The following is a 14,836-nucleotide window of genomic DNA, read 5'->3' on the forward strand; positions in this document are numbered from 1 at the left end:
TGGCTTCTGAGTCCCCAAACTCTGTCAGAATCTTGGGGGTTCCAGAAGGAGGGGAGTCTGGTGTTTTGCTTGTTCAAAATACAAGTGGATAGTAAAAGCAATAACATTCTTTAAAATGTAGTTTCTGCTATGGAATCTATATTACTATGAGCAAGAAGCAAAGCTTTTTCATCAAAGAAAGCATGTTTAGACAGTCCCTAGATTCAACAATTCTAGTTCAGGATACAGTAAAAAAATTTATTTGCCTAAATGTACAGAGGCAAGTAGGCTTGGCGGCAGTAGTAAGAGGAAAAAAGAAAATAGAGGTACTAGAATACATAATTGTCTTCCTTCTTGTCAAAATCAATGTGTCATCTTCGAATTGGTAGATGGGGTCTTTGCTAGAGAATCCCGGCAATGGATCTCTCTCTCTCCTCCTGCCTGACTATCCATTATAGATATGAAAAGCATACCTATAAATCATTTGAGTTTGACTTACTATCATTCTAAACAGTATACATGGTTATTATATTTTTAATTATTTCATACTTTTTGGTTCTACAGATCTGTTAAGATGTATCTGGTTTCTGTTGGAAGAATTACAGTGACTTAAAAATATATATTTTGCTCCTGCTTTTCTAAGAAGAATTTCATTCTGTATATATTCAAAAGATCAAAGTTAAAAAATAAAGTGCCTCCTACATAAGGAAGGTGGTGTAAAATACCAAGAGGAAAGATCAACCCTCTGCTCCATACTTATTAATATTTCAAATATGAATGAATTGCCGAGTATTTACCTTACTAAAGTAAACTGTTTGCTATGGTTCTTGGAAGATTCTGCAGAAAGCTTTTGCAGCTCATTTTTGTCCTACTTTTATGTGTTCCATCAGAGCAGGTTCATTGTTTTAGTAAGAGGAGGAGAAAGATTTGTTAAATCACGAAGTGCTAAGAAGCCTTTCAGCTGAGAAAGATACACAATGTACAAAGCAGTTAAAACAAATCATACAGTATAACCTGTTAAGGATGTAATTGAGATACATGTAATCATTAACCTTGGAACAGACTGGGAATCTGTTAATGAATCAAATCAGTACCCTCTCCACTGATCCATAATAATTTGAAATAAATGAAAAGTTTAACAGTTACTGTATGTGAGGTTATCGTGGGCTGCAATTAGCTAGCCTCCAGGAGATTATGTTACCTAGTTACCCAAAGGTAAGTATAATTTCTGTAGATCTTCTGGAGAGATTGTCATAAAGACAGGTGTTAGACATGGAAAAGGGTCAGGAAAGGATATTTGGTACAGCCCAAACCTGGGTTATCTTTCAATAATTTCATTCCATCTATCCTCCTTATGACATTTCATACTCCTAGTTCAAGTGAATGTATTGCTCTGAAAAGACATTACAATTTAATTTTGATGGTTAAAAAAGTGATTATCCCCTTTACATCTTACTACACATTTAGGTCTCACATGAGATGGCAAAGAGGTCAAGACAAAAATTCTGCATTTGGGAAAAGAATAACACATGGGCTTCATCCTACAGGTAAGACATTTGTATATAAAAGTATTTCATGTTTATACAACCCCCCTCCCACCCCCCGCCAACCTCCATCTCAACAGTTCCAGCATGGTCATTATTGCCAATAGAATTATACAGAAGAATAGTGAAAAGGAATGAATGCTTTCGCATCTATTGTATCCTCACATTTTTCACACCCCCATTTTGCAAGTAGTATGTAGTACCCTACAAAATAGTATATAGAGAGGAAAATGATCCCAGGGCCCATTGCTTTTATATATATTGCTTTGATGTAAACCTTAGAAGAAACAATCATGGTATATGCAGTTCCATAGGAAAATCTCAATTTGGGGAAGATATAAAAAGAGATATTGCCATTCTCTAGGGAACCAGTAAATAAAACGGAGAACAGAATTTTTTTAAAATGCATGTAAAATATATGCGTATGGAAATGTTAAGAGCCTTATTTTATAATGCCAAGGAGGGCACAAGATAAAAACTGTTGTCATTTGTTTCCAGGGAAAGCAGTCGGTGAGACCAGGCACAGTAGGATAGTTAGTTAGCTACCACATGTAAAGCTGAGAGCAGATGGTGCCGTTGATATAGAGCGCAGGAATGTGCGTGTTTATGCGGGTGCGTTTCTGTGCGTGTGCGTGTGGAAACCAGCAAGGAGTTTGACACTGATGTACTCCATCAAGTCCAGTTATAAAGAACAAGTAGATAGAACAACATTCTGTGCATCTGGCAGCCTAACTAGCTCTGTCAATCTGTGGATACTGCTGACATTGTACTATAAGCTTCGATTCCATCTGTGTTGTTTATTTTGAGCTGGATTTACTGCACACTATGTGAATTGATGATGGCTAGAAGGTCCAAAAGATTCTGAGTCTGTTTAAAGTTCCAAGGTGTCAAATTACACAGGATTGTGTCACGAACATTATGAAAGGGTAAGTGGAGAGGCAAACTGATTTCAGTATTTGTTAGACGTCCAAGAAAAATTGCCGAAAATATAGATGAAGAAGGTTTATGAAAACATATAAAGAGTACATATGAACTCCTGCAATCAAATGTTTCCTTTTCAAGTTGTATTGTGTCATTTTAAAAAATTCAAAATATGTACAAACAAATAGACAAGTCAAATCAGCTCTCCACTCTGGGGTTGTGACATGCATATTATTCAAAACTTTCTGATCAGTACCATATTAAATTGCCAGAATTAAGGAATGGACTTGATGGGTGAGGGTTGTGCCTGCCTTCTTTCTGAATGGCTAGATCTGAGAAACAGGTATCTTTCTATGCACCCACTATTAATTTATTCTGTGAAGATCCTTTCTTGCTTCAATTTCTTTCTGTATAACAAAATGTTTATAAATCTTTCTACGATACAGTTTAGGAAATAGACTTTGCTATCATCATCAAGAAATCATGAAATAAATTGAGAATATACTTTTTAATGAAAATTGTCTACATTTATGTGAGAGAGCAACACTAATTGGGATAGGTCATCAGTTTCAAGGCTTTTGTCCATTTTAATTTTCAACACACTGTGCAGCTGAATGCTATGCCTGCATGATGCTGGAACATTCTTATGAACAGAGAAAAGAGATTTAATGATTCAAGCATTTTATCTGCATCTGCGTATCATATATCATTTAATTTATGTGGCTGCTCTTGTCTGCTTATGTAGTAAGTAGCCTAGATCAGAATTTTCCTGTACCAGTCGAACTCTATGCAGTTTAACTTGCAGTCATTGAATGAAAAAAGCATTTTGTTCGTGATATCGAAATTTCAATTCATGCTTTCAACCCCCATTCAGTTAGTGGTTGGTTATGGTTGAATTGTGTCACTGAATACAAATATATTTATATGTAACTCTGCTCCTCTTTAAAGAAAAAAAAATTAATTATCCTGCCTTATTCATTTCAGAGCTAGGGTGTCAAACAAAATCTATGAATGTAGTTCATTTGATTGGCAATGTTTAATATTCATCTGTTGAGTGGGTACTTATCCATATTCATAATATATGCTAGGTAATGTGAGATATATAAGCCAATACAATATACATTCCCTAGTCTCAAGAAACTTTAATCTCTAGTTGAGTAGGTAAGCCATTCTTATAAAAATATCAAATAGCAATACATATATTCAATATCAATTAAAAAATACAAGGATGGCACAAATTGGACTTAAAGTTGGAAAAGATTCATTACAGTCTTCTACCTGCCAGACACTATATTGGGTACTTCCTCTCATTAGGTGTCTCACCCAGCTCCTCAAAAACTCTGTGAGACATTTTCCCCCATGTATGAAATGAAGACAGAGGGGAGAGTAGATATAACTTGTCTGGGCCACATAGCCACTAAATGACTAAACAAGATTTTACTTCAATTTACCTCCATAAGCACATATTGAACATCTGTTCTATACCAGGCATAGTGTTTGACACTGAGATAAATAAAATGAAAAATCTGTTTTAAGCAGTGCAGAGGCTTGTAAGGAATAAAATATAAAAAGTTTAATGTGAATATAATGCAGTAAGTGCTGAAATAGATGTATACATAGGGAATGATAAGAACAGAGGAGGGAGCACCTAGCTCAGAAAGGTAATTGACTTAGACAGAGGAGGAAAATGTGACAGGCTTCCAAAACAGGCACAAGCACAAACAAGGTTACAGTGGCACAAACAACAGGGATAGTGGGAAATGCAGCTTTTGCAGCACACCATGGTAACTCATGTGACCAGTGAGGGAAGAACACATTTAACACTATGCATCATGGTAGGAAGTAACCCCAGTGGGCCGAGGTATTGAGACAAGGCTTGAATTAAATAGGTTTTCTGTTGACTCATGAACTTTGGGTATATTTATTTTGATTACGCAGATAAAGAATGACCAGATATTGTAAGTGAACATAAATGGGATCAATGAATACTTAGAGACAAAGGTGTTAAAACCAATATGGTAGGTTGAGGAATGTACAGGCCAGTATGGTAGATCTGCTAACTTTCCATTCTGATGATCAGTTGTCATGTACAAACTTGAAGCCTGTTATCACCTAGAGATGATCCACCTCTAAAATCGTAAATTCCACTCCCTGGCAACAGCTTCTTAACTGTTCAGGTTTTATTGTCATCCTCATTCTCCAAACTGACCAAGACCTTTAATCCCTTAATCCTCCAATTTATATGTCTCTATCAACCATAAACTATTTAATTCCTGACTGATCTAGACTCCCTGGCCCACCACTTCAGCCACTCCTCTTGCCTCAAATTCCTTGCCTAATTTTAATTTTATATCACACATTCCTGCAAAAACTTCAAGATTGGAACAATTCATTCTTATTTCTCTAGCTCTCTTTTCCATTATTCAAAGAAATGATTTTCATGACTGTTTCTCTCTAAGCCAGTTACCTTCTGACTCTCAGCTCATTATCTCTTCACAAAGAGAATGGAAATTGTCATCCAAGCACTACAAACAAATGGAGATAGTGTCCACTGCAATCAATCACAAGTGTAGAGGTATTATGAGGCCAATCCTTTTATCTGTGCTTTGGATTCTCCTTCCTCCTTTTTTACCTGCCTTTCTTCCCTTTTTTTTTTTCAGATTCTTACATATTGACTAGCTCTTTCTCAAGAATATTATCTAAATATACTTAGGTCTTTCCAATCACAAAAGCAAAACAACACCCTTTTCCAAAAGTCACTCTTTTACTACTGTCCTATCTACCTCTAGCATTGGCAAACATTGAAAAAGTGGCCTAAAGTCATTGTTCTGTGCTTCCTTCACTTTCAATGCATTCTTCAACCCATTGCAAACTGGAAAACATTGCCAAGAGTTCTCTGAAACTGTTTTTGTTAAGGTCATCAATGAATGCCTTGTTTCCAAATCCCTCGTAGGTATTCTTACTTCATTTTACTGGTAGGACTTGATATTGCTAACTCACCCCTCCTCTTTAAACATGGTTTCCTCGGTGTAATTACATCACTCTCTCTCATTTTCTTGGTAGACTTCTTCTCCACTGCCATTTCCCTAAATATTAGTGTCTTCAGGGATATCTCTTAGGTCTTTGACGCTTATCTTTCAATACATTCTTCCTGATGATATCATTTATATCTTTAATCATAATTTACACACCTATACCATCTTTCACATGTGGGAAAATGTGATCCAAGGAATAAATCCTCAACTAATGTATTTTTGGTGAGTTTTAGTCAGTCCTACATGTTTAAATAAGTACTCAATTTCTACCCTTGGAGTTGATGATGCATCCAGCTTTGAAACCGTGCCCTTTCACACGGCCATTTTTCAACAGGTCCAAAACTGGATGTATCATCTCCTTCTCTCCTTCTTCCAGCCAACTTTCATAAATATTCTCAAATCCATGAACTTCCTTTCTAATAACATTATTCTAGTAAATGACTAGAATTTGACTAGAATAATGTTGCATTTTCTAATGTAGAAAAAGAAACCTAATCACTTAAGACATCTATAATTGAGTATGAAATGTATAATCCAGGTGAATAGCAAAATATTAAAATTAAATGAACTAAAAATTATACCCCTTTTAATTAAGTTGAAACATTGAGTGAACTACACATAAAATGCTAAGTTTCAAAAGCCTAACTCATAAGAAACAAATATTTTAATCAAGTTAAGGACACATCATTTTAATATTAATATTCCTAGTTCCCAGCATCATGAGCTATAACAGAGTTGCTGGTCAATTGATATTTATTAATAAATTAGTCTGTTTGTTCTTCAATACTACAAAAAAGTGAAAAGCCTTACAAGATTTTCAACCAGGTAATTCACACATGAATATGATAAAGTTGTAATTTATTCTATATACTGAATGGCTAATAAAATTAGAATGTTACAACTGTCCTGATTTATGTCTGATAGAATTATATAATTAAGTAGAATATGGTAATAATACAAGGAATATCAGGTATTAAAATGACTAGTCAGGTTAGCTTTGTATTAAACAAAGCTCTATTTTACAGCTTTAGTTTCAGTGCAAAAGTGACCACTATTCATGGGGAAAAAACTTTTTTGACAAGCTTGACCCCACCATAAATGGAAAACTAGTATTTTATGCCTCCTGCTAAGGAAGAAGGTTGACTCTTCTTCAGCCAAAACAAACTTTATATTTTTTTTCCTCAATAAGGTCATTTCCTCCCTAAGCAGTGAGTATGGACTAATATGCTGATAAGAAATTAGTAAGTCTAGTTCATATTGCAGTAACACTGTGGACTGAAAGCAAATAGGAATGAATTTTACTGTTGATGTCGTTTGGTTTTGTGTCCCTGCCCAAATCTCATGTCCAATTGTAATCCCCAATTTTGGAGAAGGGGTCTGGTGGGAGGTGATTGGATCATGTGTGCAGATTTCCCCCTTGCTGTCCTGGTGATAGTGAGTGAGTTCGTACGAGATCTGGTTGTTTAAAAGTGTATAGCACCTTCCCCTTCTTTCTCTTTCTTCTGCTTCTGCCATGTAAAATGAGCCTGCTTTCCCTTTGCCTTCACCATGATAGTAAGTTTCCTGAGGCCTCTCCATCCATGCTTCCTGTACAGTCTGCACACCTGTGAGCCAATTAAACCTCTTTTCTTTATAAATTACCCAGTCTCAGGTATTTCTTTATAGCAGTGTGAGAATGGACTAATATGACTATGGTTCCATCCTCCTTTTATTGTAAAATACACAAATACAAATAAAGACATAAAAAACATGAATGCACAACTTAATTAATTATAATAAAGCAAACATCCATGTAATTCACCACCAAGTTACAAAAGAGAACTTTGTCAACAGCTCTACCCAATTATAACACCTTTTCTCCCACTCTAAGAAACTATTGTTTGGATATTTACAGTAATATTTTCCTTGCTTTTCATTACAGTATTACTATGTGAAAATGTATCATTAAATTACATAATTTAGTTTTACTTGTTTTGAACTTAATGTGAATGTAATAATGTAGTATATATTTCTTTTGCGTGACTTCTTCCTTTCAATGTTAGGTTTTTAAGATTTATCCATGTTGCTAGTGATAACTGTAGTTCCTTCATTTTAATTGCTGGTGAGTAATCCCCTGCATAAATACACTTTAATTTACTTTTCCATTCTATTGCTGATAAATATTGGATTGCTTACAGCTTTTGCTATTATGAATAAGGATGCTATCACATTTGGGCATATGTATCCTTGTGTACCTAAGCATGACTTTTTGTAGAGTACACAATTAAAAGTGAATTTCTGGTCTGAGAGTATATATATATATATATACACATATATATATGTGTGTGTGTGTGTGTGTATGCATATATATAATATATACATATATATAAAAATAACTTTACTAGAATGAAAAACAATAAAAATAGCAGAGAATTTTGAAAATTGGTTGTATCAGTTGAATTGGTTTTATTTAAGAAAGAGGATCTTAAATTCGACAGGTAAATTCCATCTAGTATTTCATATTTTACAAGAAAACAAGTGAATAGTCTGATTGAATTTCCAAAATAAAATAGAAATAAAGTATGAATGCCTAAAAGAGATTAGCAAATACCACTGTTTTTTTCTAATTGAAAATGCATATTTTCTCACAAAATTGACAGGAATGCATCAATCACATTCATCTAAATTCTTAATCAAGCGATAGTGCAAGAAGAAACAGGTAGAGCCTGTGAAGATTCAAAAGTAGATATAATGATTAGATTTTCATTTTATGGAATTCACATTTCTCTTATAATTTCACAAAGTTTGGAAGCCTTGCCCAACATGCAATTAAACAAATATCATTTGAGCTTATTAAAGAACTGGTTCTTAAAATACAACTTCCACTTTTTTTTTCTATTTATAAAGTTCGAGCATGGGAAGCTCTGCACTGAAACCAGTAAATCAAATCAGTGCTCTAGGACCTGGGAACTAGCGACTAGTTCTCTTGAAATGGAAAAAATAAAAAAGTCCCTATGCTTTGATTTACCATGAAACAAAATCCCTTTTCTTAAATTGCTTCAGAATATTTAGAACCAGTGTAGGGGAGATTAAAAAAAAATGATTGTGAGTGTATAAGTATGACATGTTTATAAGCATGAACTTTTCCTGTGGGTTAAAAAAAAAAAAGGAGGCAAGTAAAAAAAACTTCATCCTGGAAGTTTCCTCAGGGCCTGGGACTTTAGAAAGTATGCGCCCTGGGACAAAAGATGTCGCTGAGGAAAGGCTGATTGGTCTTTGCTCTCACACAGCTTACAGTCTACAGGGAGACGCAAAAGAAGGAAAAAGCAGAGGTACTGTATCAGAGTGAAAGGCCCATAAAAAAGGGCACTTGATTAAGTAGGACTCGAATGATGAGAAAGTTATGATAGAGAAAGAAGGGCGTGATTTGTTCTAGGAAGAGAACAAAAGCCCAGAAATGAGAAAGGAGGAACAGTAGGATCAGACATTAATAGAAGGAACTTTGAAGTCGGGCAGCCATGGGATAAAATCCCAAGTATTCCAAGTAGTAACTGTGTGACTTTGGTTAAAGTCACTTACCCTCTCCTTATAAAATGGAGATAATAATACTTAACAAATAAGATTTTCACAAGGATCAACTAATAGAATGTTCATAAAGCATGCATGAAAGTTCTTCCACAAAAGTAGGCAACTACATTTATAGCAGAATCAGACATTTTGGGCATGAGTAGGGGTTCATGTGAGTCAAGAACATGCAGAGAGAAGCAGTTTATGTCACCCAGAGCATTTGGGCTATATGACATAATTCAGTCCTTATGCTAAAAATAAGGGAGAGAGCTGCCAACAGATCTGTGTTTCAGAAAGGGGGCTTGGGCTGTAGTAGGAATGGTTGGAAGAAGAATAGAGGCAGGAAAACTAGCGAGGATCTGAATGCGGGTAATATCCGGGAAGAGGATTGGAATTTGGTGTATTTAAAAGATATTTGAATGCAAGACACCCATTTCTGGGAGTTTGGCAGGCAAGAGGAATAAAACTCTTCCCCAGGTGTATGTTTGTATGTATGCATATACCTATATATTTATATCAATATTTGAAAACAAGTTAATTTTTAAGTAAGGAAGGGAAATGTAAACAGGGCCAGAAATAAATCATTGGATGAATTGAGGGGAGTTTAGTAAACTCTGAGGCTAATTGTTGTCATGGGTATGTCTACTGCTCTTGGGTAGCCTGGAGCTTAGGTTTCAATGACAGGCAAATGTGGAGTACAAGAAACAAAGCCTTGTCCCCACAACCCCAGCGCTCCACACAGATCCTGCACTTACAGAGAGTTAATCGCAAAGAAAGGGTGACCTAGAAAACAATTCTGTGCAGTGTTAATATCAGACAAATAGTTCTAAAGGCAAAAATCTTATCACTGGAAATGAAGAAGGTAACGATATAATCATAAATCTTTTAATTTATCAGGAAAATGTAGTAATTCTAAACTTGCAAGCACCAAATAATATAGCTTCAAAATATACAAAGTGATAGTTGACATCAGAATGAGATATTTCAACATGGTGCTCTCACTATTACAACAGGAAGATAAAATAATAGGTAAAAGTATGAAAGATTTGAACAACACAATTAACCAATTAGTTAATGTTTAATAAATAAAATATATGTTTAAAGCACATACAAAAAACTGTACACCCAACTTTTGTGGTATATGTATTCTTTTGAAGCACGTATTGAACATATTGTTCCATAAAGAAAGTCTCAAAAAATTCCAAAGAATCAATAGCACACATACCAAAATTGCTTAGCATTAAATTACTTAACACATAAATTGCTAAAATTTAGATGCATTTAGAAATCAACCAAACCAAAAATATGTTAAAATTGTTTACATTGTATGTGTAAACCACTCATGGGACAAAGCAGATTTCAAAATGGAACTTAGAAAATATTCAGACTTGACTAATAATAAACAATATTTCAAATTATATAAGATGCAACAACAAAAAACAATTACTCAAAAGGAAATCTATAGTTTTTAATATCTACTCAGAATAAAATAAAGGTTAAAAATTATTTATCCAACTTAAGAAGTCAGCAAAAATTATAAAACACCTTAAAAATGCATAAAGGAAGTAAAACTAAGAAAATAATACAGTTAAGATTAGAAATTCATGAAACAGAAAATAAAGTTACTGTATTAGCAACGCCAGAAATTCAGTTATTGGGGGCAACTGAGAGATGACAGAATTCTAGGAAGTTTTCACTACTTCGATTTATCATATGCTAGATGTCCTGGACCTCCCAGTTAAACAAAAATAAATAAGCATTGGAAAGAAAGAAACCAAACTGTCATTATTAGCAGATGACATAATTATCTACATGAAAAACTCAAAAGACCAATATTAAAATTAATAAGAAAGTTTAGGAAGTTGCATATGTAAATAAAGTAGATCATGATCAAAGACAGGTAGATTTAATACTGTAAAGTTGTCAACTTTGTGCAAATTGATTTATAACTTCAAGGCAAATTTAATCACAACCTCAACAGGACTTTTTGTAGATTATGGTAAATGTTTTTAAAATTTATTTGGTAAAGAAAAATGAAAAACACAGTCAGGGAATACTTAAAGCAAAGCAAAGTAGGAGAAACTGCTCTACTGCATGTCCAAACTTATGATAAAACTACAGTATTTATTGGGAAAAGAATATAAAATACACCAGCAAAAGAAAGCTAAGAGGTAGACCCACACAGATATAGAAACATGATATAAAACGGGAAAGTGACACATTGTACAATCAATGTCAACAGAATGGTTTGCAGTTTTAACAAATAATTTGTTCCTTACATCACGTCATGCACAAAAATCAATTCCAGGTGGGTTAAAATCTTAAATGCTGAAGATAAATTTTTATAGGAAATTGTAGGATATTTTTATGATTTCTGGGGAGTGAAAAGTTTTCTTAAGTCAAAACACCAAGTAAAAATATTGTTTATGTAACGTACATTAATATTTAGAAGTGCTGTTGATCAAAAGAAAGAAACAACTTTTTTATTGATTACAAATAAACACAAGATAGCCATCGACTGGGAGTAAGAAATTTGCACATGCAAAACTGAAAAATGATATCAATCTACATATATAAAGAACTTCTAAAATTCACTAAGAAAAGGCAAACTACCTAATAAAAAATCGACAAAAATACAAACTCATGTATTTCACAGAAGAGAAAACAGATGGCCAGCAACAAATAAAAATATATCTACATACATTAAATTTCAAAGAAATTAAAACTAAACCACAACAAGATACTATTTATACCCACCATACTGACAAAAATAAATGGATTTAAAAATCAAGTGTTGGCCAGCATACAGAGTAATGGGAACTCTTAAACACTGCAAGAAAAAGTTTAAATTTTTGTGTATATACTTGGAAATAATTTGGCATTAATAGTAAAGTAGGAAATATGCATGTATAAAAACCCAGAAATTCTACTTTTGGGTATAAACTTTAATACAACTCCTGGTCATGTGGATTGAGTACATGTACAATAATTTCATAGAAAATATTGTAATAGTAAAAATATTCTTTTTAAATGACCATTGTTAGGAAAATTTACAAATAAATTGCTATATATTCATAAAATATTTTTCAATACAAATTTCAAGTAAATTCCACCTACAAACAACAGTATAAATATTAAACCATACGGTTGAGTGAAGAAAATCAAGTTGTTGAAAGCATAGATATATTAGAATATCATGTTTATAGATTTTAAAACCAGGTAAAGCTAAACATTATATTGTTTGGGAACACATATAAAGATCAACAAGACAATGATTAACACAAAATTTAGAATAGTAATTAAGTCCGGAGGAGCGAGGAGGCACTGGAATGCTTTTAGATAAGCACAAAGTGAAATTAACAGAAAGTAATAGTGACTTTTATTTCTTAATTAGAATACTGGGTTCATGAATATTAATTTTATAATTTTGCTACAAATATACACTGTTCATAATTCAAATTTTAAATGTTGTGAAGTTGAATGCTAGTATTTGATTATTGTAAATGGTAGGGAAGAAGAAAGAATGAAAAATCAGCTCCACGTAAGTGTTTCTATTTAATGAGAGGAAGAAGAGGACCTGGTAAAAATGAGTATGGGCAAATGAGAGGGCAGATGATGACAAACACATTTTCCAACTGTTCAGATTCAGATAACTGAGGTACATCTTAGTAAAATGATGGGGAATCAATTTAATGTAGGACTGAATATGGCAGAAGGGCTCTGGGCCTTAAGTTCTGGGAATCATTGACATAAATTATCTGAAGTCTTAGGAATGAATGAAATTGCCTGATGGTGGGACAGAGATTGAATAGTAATGATAAGAGAAACAGTCAGTATACACTTTTATTAATGTTACAAGTTGGATGTTCCAGTGAGCTCTCATCTCAGGAGGTTAAAGATCAGTAAATGTAGGTTCTTGGACTGAAATTTATGTTCAGTAATTATGCAGGTCCTTCTTTGAGCTCCAGAATACAAGTGATGAAGAGAGATTTACTACAAGGACAGGAATCAGCAATTCCTGGTTTCAGGCTGGCTGCAAGAAAACCTTTGAAGGAAACGATTATCTTGCAATAAGTTTCTTAAAACCAGAGCCCAGAGACTTCTGAAATGTTCCACTTTCACTCCCTTGCTGGCCTTAATGAAGCAGTCATGTTGTGAACCACCTATGAAGAGGCCCATGTGTCAAAACACTGCAGGTAGCCTGTAGGAACTATGGCCTCAGCCAAATAGCTACAGGGAAATGAATTCTGCCAAGATGTGAATGAGTTTGGAAGCCAGTTTATCTCATCTTCCAGATGAGACCCCAGACCTGTTGACATCTTGATTGAAACTTTATGAGATCTCAAGAAGAGCAAGCTAAGCCTGGCCCCAACTCCTGTTCCATAGAAACTCTGTGATGATAAATGTGTGTTGTTTTAAGGTTCTAAACTTGTGCTTTAAGGTTCTAAATATGAAGCAATAGACAACATACATAATATTATGTACGTGGTATATGTATGTTGGATATATTCATCAGGATGTATCTGCTCAATGAGGAGAACAGAGGAAAATATGGCAGTCGGAGGCCCTCATCCAGGTAAATGATTGAGTCAGAAACATCAGTTTCTTGATGGACAAAGGAGGAGTGCAGAACTTTGATTGCAGATTGATTATTCTCTGAGCTTTTAATTTGATCATTTTGGGTTTCTGCCCTTAACTTACATGTATCTCTCTTCTAAGATATGCATTCATAGGTTGTATTAGCCGTCACTAAAGGCAGCACACTTCTGGTTGAAGAATTATTTACAATGAGTAACATTCTCCTCCAGCTAAATCCTAGAAAATCCAAAGATGGACAGTTAGATAAACATAATTAGCTCACTTTTTCTGTGCATGTGGCATTATTCATTGGTTGCTTTTACAAAGTGGTTCAAATTTTCAATTTAATAAAACTCTGGAAAGCTTGGGGAAGTACATAGGGAAACAAAATTATTTGCTAGTATTGTGAATTCTTTAACATTAAATTGTATTTAATAATTATTACAAAAACTATTTATATCAGGTGCAAAAGAATATAAACCTACACCTCACAAATTCTTAGTAAGAGAAATTCTCTGAATGAAATATTGGGTCTCTTAAATTCTTCTCTTTTTCATGTGTTTCATTGATACTACAAAGATCTCACTGAAGGTCATTCATTCTTTTTGAGGTCTCTATAGTATCAGTGATCCTAGCCACATCTTTGATTTAGAACATCAAAATGTCATAATTGATATCAAACTCATGAACACCAGATCAGAGCGTTGGAGCAATATTTGATGCCACATCAAATATACTTGTTTTTTCTTTGTGTGTTCTTCTTGTTCTTGGCTCTCTTTGTCTCTTTAACCACTTTCCTCATAAGGGATCAAATTTGGAAATCTTCACATATTGACAATGGAGAATGTCTCTATAGGCTGAAATATACCAGACAGAGAGAAGGAGCTGATGTTACTAAAAAGGAAACCTCTACTGCTGATCTTTACAAGGTAGTAGCAGCTCATTGGTTGATCCATTAGGTGAGAATAATATAAAAATTAGGAAAGCATAATGCAATGCTGAAAAGAAAGATTCAGTGGAGAGGTTAAGTCAGAGGAGTAATAGAAAGACAAGAGAATGAGAATATTTACTGAGAAAACAAGAAAGAACAACTCAGAGAAATAAATGTAGAAGGGTTATATTAGCAAATGAAGCTGGGAACTGCCCATAGCAAAGGCTGGTAAGGTCAGGAGACAGCCTCAGCTTCAACACAGCTGCTGTCTGGCATTATTAATGGCATAAGAGTGGATCTGG

The 14,836-nt window shown here is 34.1% G+C and overlaps 1 long non-coding RNA gene across 9 annotated transcripts in view; it reads left to right on the top strand.

Annotated features, from left to right (window-relative positions):
- The window catches only part of LOC134758564 (uncharacterized), a 281,470-nt gene that overhangs the window by 89,287 nt on the left and 177,347 nt on the right, over nt 1-14,836 (top strand). For all 9 annotated transcript variants that reach the window (XR_010133896.1, XR_010133899.1, XR_010133895.1 and 6 more), the window contains exon 2: nt 1,447-1,526. This is a non-coding gene — a long non-coding RNA (uncharacterized lncRNA). The remainder of the gene's footprint in view (nt 1-1,446; nt 1,527-14,836) is intronic.

This window comes from Gorilla gorilla, chromosome 4, assembly GCF_029281585.2.
Source record: "Gorilla gorilla gorilla isolate KB3781 chromosome 4, NHGRI_mGorGor1-v2.1_pri, whole genome shotgun sequence".
Taxonomy (NCBI): Eukaryota; Metazoa; Chordata; class Mammalia; order Primates; family Hominidae; genus Gorilla; species Gorilla gorilla.